We start from the raw sequence: 17,481 nt of genomic DNA, 5'->3' as shown, positions 1-17,481 counted from the left end.
GGACAGTTGTTCAGGAAGAGAAAACTCATCTCCTGGTGTCCAGTTGTTCGAATTCACACCTTACTGTTCATCTTTACATGGATGGGAAGTTGTAAACACTGAATGTGGATCTAACCAGACTGGTGGTGTCATGGTATCCTCACAATGGGAAGATGTGTGATGGAGGTGTGGGGAGGAGATGTGTGTGGGAGTGAGAAGAATGAAAGAGACTGAACATTTCTTGTCTTTAGCAGCAAGCCAATCAATAATGACTCAAGTTGAAAAATTAACAGGTATAGGTACAGATATACTATTTATGAACATAGGAAAACAAAACAAAAACAAAACAAAAAAACAAAACAAACTGCTAAAAAGTAGAAAGTGGTAGCTTCTGGGGAGTGGAAAATGGGCAGGAATTTGATTATTGATATTAACAATAGATCTTATGGAATTAATTAACTCTATGTGTGTGGGTCACTAATGACAATAGTAAATCAATAGAAAAAATAAATACTGATGAATATGAAGGTTATATAATAACATAATAAAGGAGAACCATGTGGTGTTGGGTGAAAAGCAAGATCTCAAATTATGTGAGGTATATGACCACAACTGTGTGAAAAGTCATTGAAAAAGTGTTGAAGGAAATGCCCCAAATACTAAAGGTGGTTGGTCAGAGAGTGGGGTATTTTAAAAATTCTTTTAAAAGTGTTTTCCATATTTTCTCTATTGTGATATCCCTTTTATAATGGAAAGTGGAGGGGAGAATAAATGCACCTGTGAAGCAGTGTGACTGCCCACTTGTACCCTGGTGGGCACGGAGTAAACAAGGTCTCTGGGATTTTCTTGGAGCCAGGGAAACCTTCCTCTTTGTGAAATCTGATGATATCCATGGCAACTCATTGGTCAAAAGAGCCAGAGCATAAACACCTAGAATGGCAGTCAATACACAGACCTGAGAAGAGTTGGCAAAGGGAAAAACTGTCCCAGAGAACCAAAAGGGAATGGTATGGGAGGTTGCATACACTGATGGTACTTGGCTGGTAACAGCCTCCTCAACTCCCCCACACTGCCTTGGACCATCAGAAGCACCTCGTCATGAACTGTCCTCTTGTGTTGCTTCTGGACACATCTTCACTGTGGGAGGGCCAATATGGGGCAGCTCAGAGTGAGTCACCCCCTCCTGTCCCCTTCCCTACACTCCCTCATCAGCTTGAAGAGGGGCCATGTCTAAGAAAGACACCCCTTTTTGGAGGGACCAAGGAGCCCCACCCTCACTGATACAGTTGAGAAGTCTTCTCCCACTGCAATGTACTCAGCTCTGCCTCCCTGTCTCCCCCCCTTACACTATCATCTTCTTGGAGGCAATGGGATGACGTTACACACATGGGAGATACTAAATAAAGGGACAGGTCTGACCTCAGGGACAAATAGCAGAGAGAGAGTTTCCAAAACAGTGCATCTGGAGAAAGAGGGTGCTCCCAGTGGTGGATGGGACCAGCTCACATGGGTTTGCAAGGACAGATGGTGAGCGGCTCTTCCCAAATCCATGCTGGTGTCATGTCAGTAGCTTGGAATTAGCCAATTAGTAGCTTGGTGGGTGTATTTATACCAAGGTAATGGGGAAACACTACAATTAAGCTCCCAGCTCTCCTGGATTGCTGGCTAGTAAGCCCTCACTCCCACATTGCTGCGCTTCTCTACCCACTTCCTGGCTGGCCTTGAGTGTTTTTCCTGGAAGCAATCAAGGGTCCAGGAATGCTGGTAATGGTAACACTCTTAATCCTAAAAGCATGCCAGAGACTGGATCCAAGCATCCACAAGGACTTCTCTAACAGGAGAGTATTATGAATCTTTATAGTTGAGAGGACTGGAAAGTCAAGGAGGCTCTTTACTCCCCAACCATTCTGAGACTCACTTCTGAGCTTTTTCAGAAATCTCAGTCACAACAGGGGGTGAGGGTAGGGAGGGGTGTAAGGTCTCTATCTGTTGTCTAATTCAGTGACAGGGCCAAGCAAACATTCCACAGCAGACTTTGGAATTTCTAGAGAACAAGTTTAAGCATTGCAACATTTTAGAATTTTTTTTTTCATGAATGTGCATGGAAGGAAGCTGCAGATATCAGACTATCCATCTCTGCACCCCATTGCCTGGTTTAAAATTTTTTTTTTAAAGGAGGCAAATGAGTCCTGGGTGGAACTGCCAACATAGAGTAATAAAGATCGATGCTCTGTAGAAGGTTTCATCTCAGAATGCAAATGTTGTCTCTATGGATCCAAAGTATAATCACAGTGGGTGAAAAAAAACCATGTACACTGCTAGGCTCTAAGAAAAAAGTCTTGGAGCCAGAAGTCAAGCGGTTCTACAGGGTTCTAGGGGAGACTCTTAGATCCTCAGTAGGGCCAACCCAGATGCTTTGTGAACCCCCAAACTGAGAGGGTGACTACGTCTCTCAAGGATTTCCCCTTCCTATTGACAGGGTCCCACTATCATCACATCATGAGATAACATATCATTCATTCATTTTATTCAACAAGCACTTATGATCACATACTTTTTGCCTAGATTTTGTGCTGGCTGCTTCCACAGCAACAATTTTATTTACAACTTTTTTTTTTTTTTTTTTGCAGTACGCGGACCTCTCACTGTTGTGGCCTCTCCCATTGCGGAGCACAGGCTCCGGACGTGCAGGCTCAGCGGCCATGGCTCATGGGCCCAGCCGCTCTGTGGCATGTGGGATCCTCCCGGACTGGGGCACGAACCCGTGTCCCCTGCATCGACAGGCGGACTCTCAACCATTGCACCACCAGGGAAGCCCGATAACTCCCATTTTTGACTGCCTCTCTACAATTCTAAAGAGCACTCACTGGAGTGGACAGTCCCTCAGAGGAGGACAGGCTGACATCACAGACCCTCAGACAGTCTTCCCACTGCTGAGCTGGCAACACTGATCTGAGGGAAAACCTGTTTTATTAGATGGGGGGCGGGGTAGGTTATGAAGGTTTGTTGTATATGTAGACTGTAAAAAGGTCTTCAATCTAGGGGAAGACGTTCAGGTCCCATAACCTTATGGAGAGGACTGGAAACTGTGCTAACACAAAAGGGAAGCAAGTCAAACAAAGTGCGAACTTAACCAACAGAACTTGAGGACTCAGTTGTCCCAAGAAACATACGACTCCCAGCTGTCTTGACAGTCAAAGACCCTGTTGTCATGATGCCATTACAATAAGAAACGGTGGTGTTTGTCAGAGTCACATGTGGTTTCCTCAACAACTCCCGCATGTGGGTCTGGAGAAGACGAGGTGTGTGTAGGTGGAAGGTTTATACCATGGAGGGCAGGGTCAAAGAGTAAGTGAATTGAAGATTATGAGAGAGAAGGGAGGGAGCAAGTGCTCTGCTGAGAGCCAAATCTGAGGAGCTGTGCAGAAAAGCAGCCTCCAAAGGAAAGAACAGCCTGTCTCCAAAGGAAAGAACAGCCTAGCCACTGGGCCTGCGCGTCCAGAGCCTGTGCTCTGCAACGGGAGAGGCCACAACAGTGAGAGGCCTGTGTACCGCAAAAAAAAAAAAAAAGGGACTTGTCCCACAGTTAACTAATAGACAAACAAGCAAAAAATGATAATAAAGGAAAGAGTGAAGAGAAAAAGTTTGAATACACACTTAACAGAACATGTGCAAGTGGCCAACAGTACATGTGGGAAGACAACATCATCAGTTATAAAAAGGGTGCAAGTTAAAGCCACATTGAAACATTGAAACCATAAGGGAACATAAAAAACATTAAAAAAATAATAATTAAAAAAAGATATCCCAAATGTTGGCAAGGAGAGCTGTGTTACTGGTGGGAGAGTGAAACGGCATAAACATTCTGGAAAAAGCTTATGACCTCTAACACTAACAATCTTACCCTATGATTCCATGGTTCCCCTTCTAGGAGTTTATCCAAGAGAAATGAAAACACATGTTTAAAAATCTCAACTGGCACATACACAAATGTTCATGGCCACCCAATTCATATTATCTCCAAACTGGAAATGATCCAAATGCCCACCTATAAGAGGTTGGACAAACTATAACTCCATGCAAAAGAACACTTCTCAACAATGAAAGGAACAAACCACGCAAAAACCTATATGAGTCTCACAGGTATTACGCTGAGCACGAGAAGGATGCCAAAGAGTACATCCTGCATATGACTGTCTGCCTGGAGTTCTGGAACAGGCAAAACTACTCCACTGGAATTAAAATCAGAATAGGAGTTGCCTGTGAGGTGCAGAGGATTGACTGGAAAGTGGCTGGAGAACTTTCTGGAGTTATGGACACAATTAGTCAAAAGTCCTCCAACCAGGAATTTAAAATATGTGGGAGAGAGAGAGAGACAGAGACAGAGGGAGAGGAGAGAGAGAGAGAGAGGGCTAGTCAGGGTCTCCAGGGATGGCTTTTCCTGAAGAACAATGTGTAAATCTCAGAAAATCCCAGACTAACAAAGAGCGAGAAGTGCTGGTGGGTTTGCTGTAGACAGAGTTACTGGCCCAGTCTCAGCAGGGGTGCCAGTAAACACGAGGATGTTACCCCTTGTCCTTGGACCAGTCACGTGACTTTCTTTGGCCAGTGGAGCATGGGCAGAAGTGACCTGTGCTCCCTCTGAGCCTGGCTTTGGGACGCCTTGTATTTCCTCCTGTCCTCTTGTGTCCCTGCCATTGCTTCCTCCACGTCACTGCTCTCCCTCTGTCCAGGCCCCAGAATGCAGGAACATTGCATGGACAGGTCAGTATAGCAAGGAGTCAAGGCCCAGGGTGCACATCAGAGCTCAGCCTACATGCCCTGAAAATGCATAGGGAACCAATATTCACAGCCATAGCTGTGCATCTCTGAGAGTCTGTGCTTGCTTGTTGCTCACCAGTAGCTGCCCAATGCATTCTCCTCTCCTTTCACAGTACCTTTGAGTTTTCCACAAAAACGTCATTTCCTCACCAGGATTCTTCCTTGCACTCTCTCACAATTATTAACACTGCTTCCCCCCTAAAGTGCTTTGATTATATCACACACCACCAGGTTACCAGAATCACCACATGACTTTGTATAGTGTACCAAACAGAGCCAACCCAGGTCCTTCAGCCGGATATCCAGAATCCCACATTAGCAACCCCAAGAGCATCCCTCACCCTCTCTGTGCCCAATGCCTTCTCAACATCTCCCAGCCAGGCATGGACCCAAACCTACCTAACACAAAGCCCTTTATTTTCCACATCCATCTCCCATTAGAATCCCTACCATCCCTACTAAAGTGTGCCTCAAGTGAGGTTAGGTCTACCTCTGCCCCATCTCTTGTTCTCCAAGTACTGTGAATACCTGTGGAAGAAAGAAGAACAGGAAGAAGGAGAGAGAGAGGAGGTAGGGAAGGAAGAGACTCCCAAAGTGTGGGCATGGAAGTTAGACGCAGACCATCACTGTGGATGTGGAAGCACTGAATGGGGTCCATCAAGAGGATCAGGATGTGTCACCCCAAAATACTCCACTTTGGCCCAAGAATTATTTTGAGCTGAAGGCATTCGATTTCCTGAAATCCCTTTTCTCCCCAAAAAGAAGTCTCCCAAAAGAAAAATCTCCATCAATCCCCTCCCCAGGAGAAGCTCTCACCTCCTCTTCCTGGGGTGGGGAATCAGAATCACACAAGACTGTGGCCCCTCCCACCTGTTCTCCTACGGACCCATTTATCTTTCAGAACAGTAACTGGTGTTTCCACAAGTGCCCTCCCCCACCTGTAAGAAGGCATTTGTTCTCCCAGCCATACCCCTCGTCTCCTCTTCATCTCCTAGTAAAATGGCACATAATCTCTCAAATCCCACCCCTTCCTTGGGCATTCCCTTCTTCCTGCGATGCCCCTGCACACGTCAAATTGAAAATGAACAAATGTGCATGCCTTTTCTCCCGCTAATCTGTCCGTTATTAATCTTAATTCACGGGGTCTCTGGCCACGGAACCTAAGAGGGCAGAGGAAAAGCTGTTCCTCCACCTATGTGTTGAGAAGTCAGATATTAGAAGCAAGAAGAGAGATTAGAAACCATAAGATTAAGAAGCAGGGCCCAGAGGATTTTATTTCATTTTGCTTGTCAGTAGTTCCAGGTCCAACTAAAAGTGTTTTGCATCCACATCTCACTTCTCTCCGGTGACCGGAAGCCCTCTGCATCCGGCCTCCTGCCTCCTCCAGAGGTTCACAAAAGCCAGAGCCTGTGATTTATAAGGACATGGTGCTTAATGAGGCCAGAGGTGCTGAGAAACTGCACTTGAACTGTTCACACAGAGAGCAGGAGGCCAGCAGTAGGCGGAGAGATGGCAACCACTGTTTTGACCATCAATATTAGTTAAATTTAATAGTGGGGTCTTATTGACTATAAGAGTCTTAATTATCAGGAAGAATGGTGCTGTCTGTTAACAGCAGAAAAAATGATCAAAACTGAAACCACATAAATTAAATCGCTTGCTTGTCCTTTTATAAATAAAATTAATTGGTTAAATGGATCCTATATTTAAAAAGGATTAGTGGCAGGTTTTTTTCCCTGACAATTGCCTTCTTAACATTCTCAGACTTATGCTCCAGAGGTTTGATGGGGAGACATTCATCAAAGAGTATTATTGTTATTACGTTTTAATGTGTCTCTTCTCTGAACTTCTCCCAAGTCAGCGTTTTGTCTGCCAGGAGGTTAACGGACTTGTGTGCTGTTGGAATGTGATGTTCTGAGGAGGTGGGTGTTAGGGAAATTTCCCTGGAAGCTATCCCTGCAGGTGTGCATGCCCTCACACATACACACACACACCCCGCCCCACATCCTGTACATGACCTTGACCACGATGACCAGGGCCTGGAAAGATTTAACCTGGGTCAGCCACTTTTGTGTGAGCACATCAGTGTCCTGATGGGACATCCCCCAAAGAGGATGACACATGATGGATTCCTCAGAACCTAGGAGCTGGGACATTTTTACCATGTCCAAGCTCGTACTGATTTTTACCATGTCCAAGCTCGAACTGCTCACCACATGGCAGGCCAATAAATCAAGGGATGAGGTGGTGGGGCAAGAAATTGAAACTTTATTTGGAAAGACAGCAGACCAAGAAGATGGTGGATTAGTGTCCCAAAAAACCATATTACTCGAATTAGAATTCAGGCTTCTTTTCAACTAAAAGGAGAGGGGGTGTGCTTGGTTGTTGCAAACTTCTTGGTGCCAGAGTCCTTTGTTCTTGCAGCCATCCACAGGTCAGGTCTCCATATTCCTGTAAACATCCAACAAGACAAATGTTATTCTCTGTTCTGCAACTTTTTATCTCTATATGAATGGAAAAGTGTTAATTTTTAAAGGTCAGAGCCTTGAGAATGTGCTGTCCTCTATATTTCAGCCTACAGGCAACATTCTTAACTTGTAGCAAAAGCAACAGAATACAAAGTTGAAAGTAAAAGAAACAGGTCCACTGTGGAGTCAGATTTGTTCTTCACTATTACAACATCAACTGTAGCCATGCTTCAGGCCACTGAGGGGTTTGGGTTTTCTGTTATTGCTCTTCCCAGTGGGATGCCAAGTGTTATGAGCTAGATAGTATCCCCCAAAATTTATATGTCGAAGTTCTAACCCCCAGTCCCTCAGAATGTGGCTGTATTTGAAGACAGGGCATTTAAAGAGGTAATTAAGTTAAAATATGACTAGTGCCCTTATAAGAAAAGGAGATTAGGTTGGACGCTGACCTACACAAAGGGACTACCATGTACAGACACTGGGAGAAATCCATTGTCTATAAACCAAGGAGAGGGACTTCAGAAGGAACCAGCCCTGCCAACACCTTGATCTCAGACTGCCGGCCTCCAGACAGTGAGATATAAATCTCTGTTGTTTCAGACTCCTGGTCTGTGGAGTTTTGTTGTAGCAGCCTGAGCCCACTAGGACAGCAGGTCCCTTCTGATCTCTGTAGGGTTTGTGAAGTAGAACTTCTGGGTCCAGGGATAAGAAGCAGGTGGGTCCTGCCTGCTTCTTGTCCGACAAGGACTGTCTCTTGTGGTCTTAACTTGCAAGGCATTTTTAAGGCATAGAGAACATTCTTTCCCTTAAATCAAAGCATTATATTTCAAAGGAAATTTAATAAAGCTTCCTTTTGCAGCCTCATGGACGTGTGTCTATGCAAACAGTGGAGATCCTTGTCTGAAAGTAATTCTCTCCCGGCTCCTTCAGCCACCAAGGGAATGAAATCAAAAGATGGGCAGCAGCTCCGAGCTCATCATTTGTCAAAGCAAAGCAGAGCTCAAAGCAGCAGACTTTTACGTCCCAGGCTATGTTTAGCTAATCACACCCCAGAGTTCTGTTCTCTGTCCAGGACCCCCGGCATCCACCATGAAGGGATTCATGGTGGTGACAGCAATAATGATAGTTTGTGCTTTTAGCTCCTTGCTCCAGACAGTTTTCAAAGGACTCCACCATCCCGATTCTGCTCAAGTCTGTGACACCAGCCAAGACTGCATGGGGGAGGACGTTGTGCCTTTTTACGATCCTCAGAACAGGGAGAGAGAAAGATGCACATTAGTCTGTGTGCTGGATGCATGCAGAATGCCAGCCTATGCACGGCACTGTTCTCCATCCTCCCAGGACACAGGGCAAGCCACCAACCTCCTGGAATCACTGTGGAAAGTTCTGGAGAAATTAAATGTGTCACCTCTCTGTGGTTGGTTCCAACATACCCAGGGAACAGCGGTGACTTGGGAAACAGATCTTGACCCATCACCACAAGCTTTGCTGGAAAGCTCACAGGTGATGCCTAGGATCTGCAGGCTTGGTAAGGACCACAGGTGACACCGTCTGAGAAAGCAGGCCTAGATGTGACAACTGAAGGCAGGAAGAGAAAGTGGCTCTTCCCTAGAACCCAAGACACCATTTATTATCTAAGTGAATCAGTATAAAATGACCCACAGCAGCTATTGATACATTAGTTTCAGAGGTTGGGGGTTGGGGGGTGGAGAGGAGTCTTTGCTACTTTTCCTTTCATTCTGGGTGAGTACTTTTTTTGGGGGAGGGGGTAATGGAAATTTCTTCTCTCCTAAAGTTCCCTTCCGTGAGACAGGTGGAACTGACCTTCTCCAATATGGTAGAGTACCTCAATCCTAACATCACTTTTTAGTTGTTTTAATCATTTAAATCACTTCTTAAATGGTTCAGAATACAGGCAGGGAGAAATGTGATATTCAATGCTCACCTCCCCCACTGCCATTCTGCCCCATGCATCTCGACTCCTACTGTGCAGAAGTAAATGTGGAATCTCAGCTATGGTTCTAGATATGTTTAATTATCCATGTGTTTGCAATGATTCTGGCAAAAAAAGGTGAGCTTTACAGCATTAAAACCTAAACAAAAATCAGAACGTTTCCAGGGACTGAAGGATGTGAGCTGAGGCCTTGCGGGAGACCCATGTTACATAGGGGATCAAGGACGTCTCTGGAGCTGCTGCCTTTCCAGTGACTCCCACCGCCCTCTGACCCCACATTGTGACCACATGTACCAGAATGACATGCAAGCCTGATGGAGATGACTGGGAGAGGGGACACGGGTCCTACAGGTGGCTTAGGTTAAATCCATCAAGGGCTCCTGTGTGTCTGGGGACCTACCAGCCCCCAGCTCTCTGGGTTCTGAGTCCTCACTGTCGGGGTGGTTGCAGCCACCAGCCAGCCTGTCCACATAATCACACTCTGCAAGGGGCCACCATCCATACACCAGCTTCTTCTCTCAGCCGTCCTCGGCTTCTGCATGTTTCTGGGGAGGTCAGGATGATGGAGGTCCCGTCTCCATCCTCAGGAAGCTCAGGGACCCATGCTGGGGAGGAAGGACACATAACAGCTGCATGATTGTGGCTCTGTGGCTGCCTCTCGAGGCTCAACCTGTCTGAGCCCTGCCCCCTCCAATCCCCTGTTGTTCCCTTGCTCCCCCTCTGCAGCCACCTGGCCTCCTCCCTACTGCCCGGGTAGCTCTCGCTCCCTCAGCCCCCCAGATGGCCTCCTGGCCAGCTCCCTCCCTTCCTCCAGTCTTGGGTTATATGCCCTCTTCTCAATGACCACAATGCAGCTCAGACTGTCATAACAAAGCATCATAGACTGGGCAACTTAAAATAAACAAAATTTATTTTCTGAGTTTTAGAGGTTGGAAGTCTGAGATCCAGCTGTCAGCAGGGCTGGTTCCTCTTGAGGCCTCTCTGCTTGGTGTGAAGACAGCCGTCTTCTCCTTCACATCGTCATCCCCCTGTGCATGCAATCTCCTCTTCTGATAAGGACGCCAGTCCTGTTGGATTACGACTCCAAATACAGTCACATTGAGGGTTAGGTCTTTTATATATGGGCTTGGGGGAAACACAATTCCATCCTTAACAACTACTTAATACATAGATAAAGCATCATTGCTCGGGCATCCTACCTTCTCCTTCTACTCCCCCCTGCCTCAATGTGGCCATCACCCCTGACCTGCCACACGACTCCTTCATTTGATACCAGCTTTTCATGGTCTCTCTCCCCATGTGTGTGAGCTCCAAGAGGGCAGGGGCATTGCCAGTTTTGTTTCACCATGTTCCTTAAGCCCTTCTCCAGGGCTCGGCTGGGGCTTAAAGAATGAGGTGAGTGTGCAGACTTGCCTGGAGAGAGTAGGCAGGCTGACCGGGAAGCCAGCTGAGAAGGGGCTCCTGGGGCCCAAGTCTCCCCGATGTCCAGCAGATGCCTGCCAGAGGGAACTTGCACCTCCAGAGCAAAGGGACAGCCTGTCCCAGGGAGGAGGGACTGCAGAAAATGTTCTGGGGATGTGGGGGGAGGGAGGGAAAGACAAGGCAAGGACCCCAGGGACCTTGTCAGCCACAGCCGGCCACAATCTGTTCCCCCTCTGACAGGTCATTCCTGCAGACCTGTGGATATTGGTGGATATTCCCAAGCCAGGAATCCACGTCTTCATAGCAGCCGACAATAGCAACTGTTTCCACAGGACTTGCCTCTGCAGGGCTCCCATGTCCATGGATGCCAGGCTCTGAGACTACAGGCCCAAACTTCACTCTCCGCCCCTTCCCCTGCCCCTCTCCTTGGGCTCATATTTCATGCAGACATGCTAGGATCATGCAGCTCTTACTTCAAGACCTTCCCTCCTGTGTCTGCTGGCATCCAGGAGAGTTTTCTGGGCAGACTTTGCCTGTTTCTGACAGACATCTCCCAAGCGACTGGGAAGGACCATGTGTGGAATTCCAGGAGAAACCCTGCAACACCACTCCTGCTTCTGCTCCAGGAGAAGCAAGCCGTGCTTCTCCATCATGACTGGTATCCCAGTGGAACTGAGCAGGACACTGCGGGGCTCCTGGGCACAAAAGTCTTTCTGGGTCCCCCATTTCTTGATTGCAGGAAATAGGCTTCGTTCAGCCTCCATGACCTTCGCTAAGTTCCAAGGGGCAGTTCATACAGGAGCTAATCAGGAAAGGGAGGGAATGCAGAGACAAGGGAGGGGCAGTCAAGAAACAATAGTGCAGCCTTGGGACAGGGTCCTGGTTCCCCCTGAAGGGTTACATGTAACAATACCTTTGAGCTGTTTTGTAGATACTGGAACCCACACCAGGTGGAAGAAGTTAACTACATGCTGCCCACAGCAGGTAAACCCCAGACTGGTTGGAACCAGAAGCTTGATGATGTTGACTCCCACTTACCTCATCACCAACTAATCAGAAGAATGTCCACGAGCTGATCTCGCCCTCTTTGAACCATGACTAGAAAACTCCTCACTACCCCCTCCAGGTCAGGTCACACAGTTCTGAGGGCATTAACCCACTGTGGCCCCCTTTGCCTGGCAAAGCAATAAAGCTACTCTTTTCTACTTCACCCAAAACTCTGTCTCAGAGACTTAATTCTGTGTCAGAGTACAGAGGCCAGATTCAGCTTCACCATCAGATGCCCTTGTCCTTCTGCCGAGGGCAACCCACAGGGATTTCATTTGAGATATTAGCTGGAGTGTAATGAAAAGAGAGAAACAGAACTGGAGTCCAAAACCTGGGAGGAATTAGGCCGCATGACTACTTACCAGCCTTGCAAATCCTTTGCGAACCTCAGTTTTCTCATCCTTAAGATGGGAAAATATTTCCACTGGTCAGTTAGCCATTAAAAAACCATTGCCATGTGAACACGGCTGGCACTTAGGAGACATTTAATGAAACGAAGCATTCTTGTAGTCATTAATAAAACCTGAGGCTGAGTCAATACACAGACCAAAGAGCCAAGCCACAGGGGGTGATGTTGAAATCAGGGCAGCCGGGTGGGTCAGGGTGGCCCCCTGGCGTGGCAGGGGACGGGGATTCATGAAGGCTGACATTTGGTTGCTTTAGACAACAAAATAACCGCTGCTTACTCCCTCCCACTTTAGAATCATTTTAAGGGGTAGGAGTGGGCCAGGAATTTGGGACAAATTGTTAAAAATAGGGGATATATTAAAAAAACAAAACAATAAAAACCTGTTTAACACATTTTAAGGATGACTGTATACCACTGAAATTATTTAAAACAGTAATTTTCTTTCATCTTTTCCTTTCAAATCTCCTATCGTGTAGATATAGTTTCCTTTATTTCTCTTTTCTCCCATCTCTATTGGTTTTGTACCTACATTTTCTACTGCTTTTTATTTTTATTTTTTAGTGGTTACTAATTTTAAATGCTAACATGCCTGTTAACAAAGCCTAATACCATTAAACAACATTTCTATATGTCACCAAGAGTTAGACGACTTCAATGCCAAACTTTCTCCACATCCCACTTCATGTTTGTGTTAGCTAGTATTTCAGTTTCATCTTGTTTTTAAATCCTCCAAGTTTTTCTTTAGATATCATTGTTTATTTAGAGTTACCAATGTGTTCACAACTCTATTTACATAGATTTTCTTGCTTTCTTACTTCTTCCTTTTGGGTTTAGTTTCCTACTTGTTGAAGTATATCCTTTAACACTTCTTTCAAAAAAGGTTGCTCAGTAGCAAACAATGAACAATAAATTCTTTCAATCTATGTCTGAGATTGTCTGAAGGGCAGATAAATGGATGTAAAATATTTAGGTGAGTTGCTTCCTTCAGTGTTTTAAAACATTGCATTCCATCATTTATGCTGCTAGTGAGATGTCTTCTTTCCAATATTACTACTGTTCTTTTGCGTTTTTGTTTTTTTTTTTCTTTCCTCTGGTAAAGTTTAAGATTTTCCCTTTATCTACAAAGATCTGAGGATTTTACAATTTTCTCTTGATCAGTGAGGTTCTATAGATTTACTCTAAAGTGTGCATGTGTGGATTTGTCTTATCTATTTTGCTTGGGAATTTTTGGATTTTCAAAATCTGAGTTCTCACGTTTTCCTTCACTTTTGAAAAACTGGCAGCCATTTTTTCTTCAAACGCTTTCTCTCCTTCATATATTTTTAGATAAATGCAGGAGTCTCTCATCCTGTCTTCCCCATTTCTTAGCAGGTTCTGTTACTCTGTGTCTGAGCTGCCATCTCTAACTTCCCTGCTCATTAACTCTCTCAGCTGTGTCACTCTGTCTACTAGTGTCTCTTTCCAGAAGTAACATCTAGTCTGTGGCTAATCAGCCTGTTGTTATTTTTGCATACTTTCTTGGGTCCTCTCCACTTCTTATATCCTCCAGAAATTATAAATTGTTCTAGAATCTCTTTCCCCTTTTAGTCAACTCCACTTCCTGAGGTGTCGATTTGGTGGTTGTTTGTCCCATGGGCTCTGGTCTTGAACTGGGCACTCCTCTTCCCAAGGATGTTTCCCTTGGGGTCTCGTGGGGCTGCTGGGATCTCCCTCTGTCCTCTTTACCAGCAGAAGCCTGGTTGGGATTGACTGGTAATCGGCCCAGGCAAAAATGCTCATTCCCAGGCTGTCATCAGCTGGCGCTGGTTGGGCCACCCAGACCTGGACAGCAGGGGTGGGCGAGGGGATGTCTGTGAGCAGGTCCCTTATCCTGCCAGGCTCTTGATGACCTGCCATGGCCACCCCTGCCCTACTGCTGCTTGTGTGACACAAATAAACCCTTTGCATGCTCAGACAGAAAGTTTTATTAATTTTCCTGCAACAAGCTCTATTTACAATAGCCCGGAGATGGAAACAACCTAAGTGCCCATCATCGGATGAATGGATAAAGAAGATGTGGCACATATATACAATGGAATATTACTCAGCCATAAAAAGAAATGAAATTGAGCTATTTGTAATGAGGTGGATATACCTAGAGTCTGTCATACAGAGTGAAGTAAGTCAGAAAGAAAAAGACAAATACCATATGCTAACACATATATATGGAATTTAAGGAAAAAAAAATGTCATGAAGAACCTAGGGGTAAGGCAGGAATAAAGATGCAGACCTCCTAGAGAACAGACTTGAGGTTATGGGGAGGGGGAAGGGTGAGCTGTGACAGGGCGAGAGAGAGTCATGGACATATACACACTAACAAACGTAGTAAGGTAGATAGCTAGTGGGAAGCAGCCGCATGGCACAGGGATATTGGCTCAGTGCTTTGTGACAGCCTGGAGGGGTGGGATAGGGAGGGTGGGAGGGAGGGAGACGCAAGAGGGAAGACATATGGGAACATATGTTTATGTATGACTGATTCACTTTGTTATAAAGCAGAAACTAACACACCATTGTAAAGCAATTATACCCCAATAAAGATGTTAAAAAAAAAAAAAGAAATAAATTTTCCTGCAACAGAGCCAAGTGTTCATGTGAACACCATGCCCTGTGTGACCACAGTCTGGGGGTCTCAGTGTTTGCTGGTGATACTTTTCCAGCTACTGTACAGGCCCAGCACCTTCCTCATCCTCCCCAGGGGTGGCACGCTGCCCAGATCCAGGGCAAACTTGGGAGCCCCTCTCATGTCCCCAGAGCACAAGGACTTCGCTGCTCCCTGAGGATGTCAAATGCTCGGCCCTGAGGCCCTGGTCCCAATGCCCCTGAGAGGAACCCTCTCACCCTCTCTCCTCGTTCCCTTGGACTTCCTTCCTCATTTCTCACCTGTGATATTCCTTTCCGCCTTGGGCCTTGGGTGGTATTCAGCTATTTCTTTGTTATTATTATTAATTTTTAATTTAGTTTTTTATTGAAGTATAGTTGATTTACAACATTGCATTAGTTTCAGGTGTACAGCACAGTGATTCAGTATTTTTGCAGGTTATAGTCCATTATAGGTTATTAAAAGATATTGGATATAATTCCCTGTGCTACACAGTAAACGCCTGTTGCTCATCTTTATTATTTTTAACCTGTGAACAAGTGCTTCACACATCACTTCCATCAGCTACATTCACCAAAAATCTCAACAACAAGGTCCTTTTATAGTCCAGTGAAAGATGGAGATCCTCCCCACCAAAAACTGTGCTCATCGCCATGGGCATTCAGGGTGGCACCCCCGGGGTAAGAATCCATGTAAAAAGAATAGACATTTGGTCCAGCAATCCCACTTCTGGTTATTTATATGAAGGAACCAAAGTCACTATCTCAGAGAGATACATGCACCCCCAAGTTCACTGCAGCACTATTCACAATAGCCAAGATAAAGGAACAACCTAAGTGTCCATCAAGGGATGAATGGATAAGGAAAATGTGATCTCTATATATGGTAGAATATATTCAGCCATAAAAAGAAGGAAATTCTGCCATCTGCAGCAACATGCATGGACTTGGAGGGCATTATGCTAAGTGAAATAAGTCAGACAGAGAAAGAGAAATACTGTATATCACTTATACATGGAATAAAAGAGCTGAATTCATAGAAACAGAGAGTAGAGTGGGAGTTACCAGGGGCTGAGGGGGTGGGGAAATTGAGGAGAGGTTGGTCAAAAGGTACAAATTTCCAGTTATAAGATGAAAATGTTCTTGGGATCTGAGGTGCAGCATAGTGATTATAGTTAATAATACTTTCAAGTATTATATACTTGAAAGTTGCTGAAAGAGAAGATCTTAAATGTTCTCATTCCAAACAATAAAAATAAAAGGGTCATTATGTGAGGGGCCGGAGGTGCTAGCTAACCTTATGTGGTAAACATTTCACAGTATATACATGTATCAAAGCCTCATACCGTACACCTTAAACATTTTATATTACATTTTTGAAAGGTAGATCACAAAACCCTCACAGGGGCCGTGATCCCTCAGGTGTGCATACACCTGTAACCACAGATAATAACTTCTTCAGGGTTCTAGTATCAGGTGTGACTGACTTCCTTTTATTAGCATAAATGGAGCTGCTGAGATTTCATGATAAACAATTATGCATTTTGAAATATGAAAGAGAAAACTGGACTTCCCAAACCTTTGTGAGCTGGTATTGGAAGCAGGGAGACTCCAAGACAAGAACAAAACTCACTTTTTAAATGAACAGGACTGAATTTGCCCAACATGCAGGGGCTACTCTTCAAAGGGCCCTAGGTCTGGCAGACAATCCCACCAGGCCTGAAAACTGGGCTGGCACTCTCCACTTGGAATCTGCATTTTGAGTTCACTATGAGTCTCACAGGTAAGCCAGGGACCCCTCACTCACCCTTCCCCACAATCAGCCTGGATGTCTTGGTCTAATTCCACAAGACCAATGTGAAGATCTGTTGTCATGGAAACTGCTTCCAAGAAGTGGTCCACGACTTCTGGGGGAAATTCACAAAGATGGGACCTCTTGCCTGGACCACAGCTGGCATCTTTCTTCCAAGTCCCCAGGGAAGTGTTTTGCTGGGATTTCTCTGGTCCACTCCCAGGGGAGTGCAAATCCCACTGGGGTGCCCCCTGGACCAGGCCTTCTCTAACACAGGTACCCAGCACAGCAAGGGGGCCACGCTCTTTGAGCTGTGAGGTTGCAGGACCCACATGGAGAGCCTGTCAAGCTCCTGTGCTGTGTATCCAGGCTCGCTCTAGCCAGCCAGGTCTCACGCGCCTCCTTACCCATCTTCCTGTGTTGATAGTTGAGCTTCTGAGCCACCCCAGGTGCCCCGGTTATCACAAGCCCATTGCCAGTCAATTTAGATTCAGGAGGCTGACCCAAGACCGCTTTGTGCCCCTTAGGACAATGATTTGACTGTAGCTCGTCTGTTTGACCAAGTGGAGGGCGTGAGGACTCATTCCATCTTTGCTAATGAGGACTTTTTTGATTTCCTGGTACTGCTTTTTCTTGATGGATGACGGATTTATGATTCATGGAGGGGTTTTGTGTTAAGATTGGCCTGATGGAAGATAAATCAGACACAGAATTTACTGGTGTAGAAAAGAGTTAGATGTTCCCTCCCCGGTGACAATGAAGGAATTCATGAACTGGGCACCCTGGGCCATGTTTCAGGAATCCTCAGTGGCTGCTTGTCCATAGAAGCTGTCTGTGCCCAGAGGGAAAAAGTCAAGTGAGAAAGCTGCCTGGGCTTCGAGGCCGATAACCAGAGGGGGAGCGGGGAACTGCTGGGAAACTGGTTAAGTCTGTACCTGTGGCCATGGCCTC

The sequence above is a fragment of the Grampus griseus genome (genome assembly GCF_964374135.1).
Source record: "Grampus griseus genome assembly, chromosome: 1".
Classification (NCBI taxonomy): Eukaryota; Metazoa; Chordata; class Mammalia; order Artiodactyla; family Delphinidae; genus Grampus; species Grampus griseus.
This window is presented reverse-complemented; position numbering follows the sequence as displayed.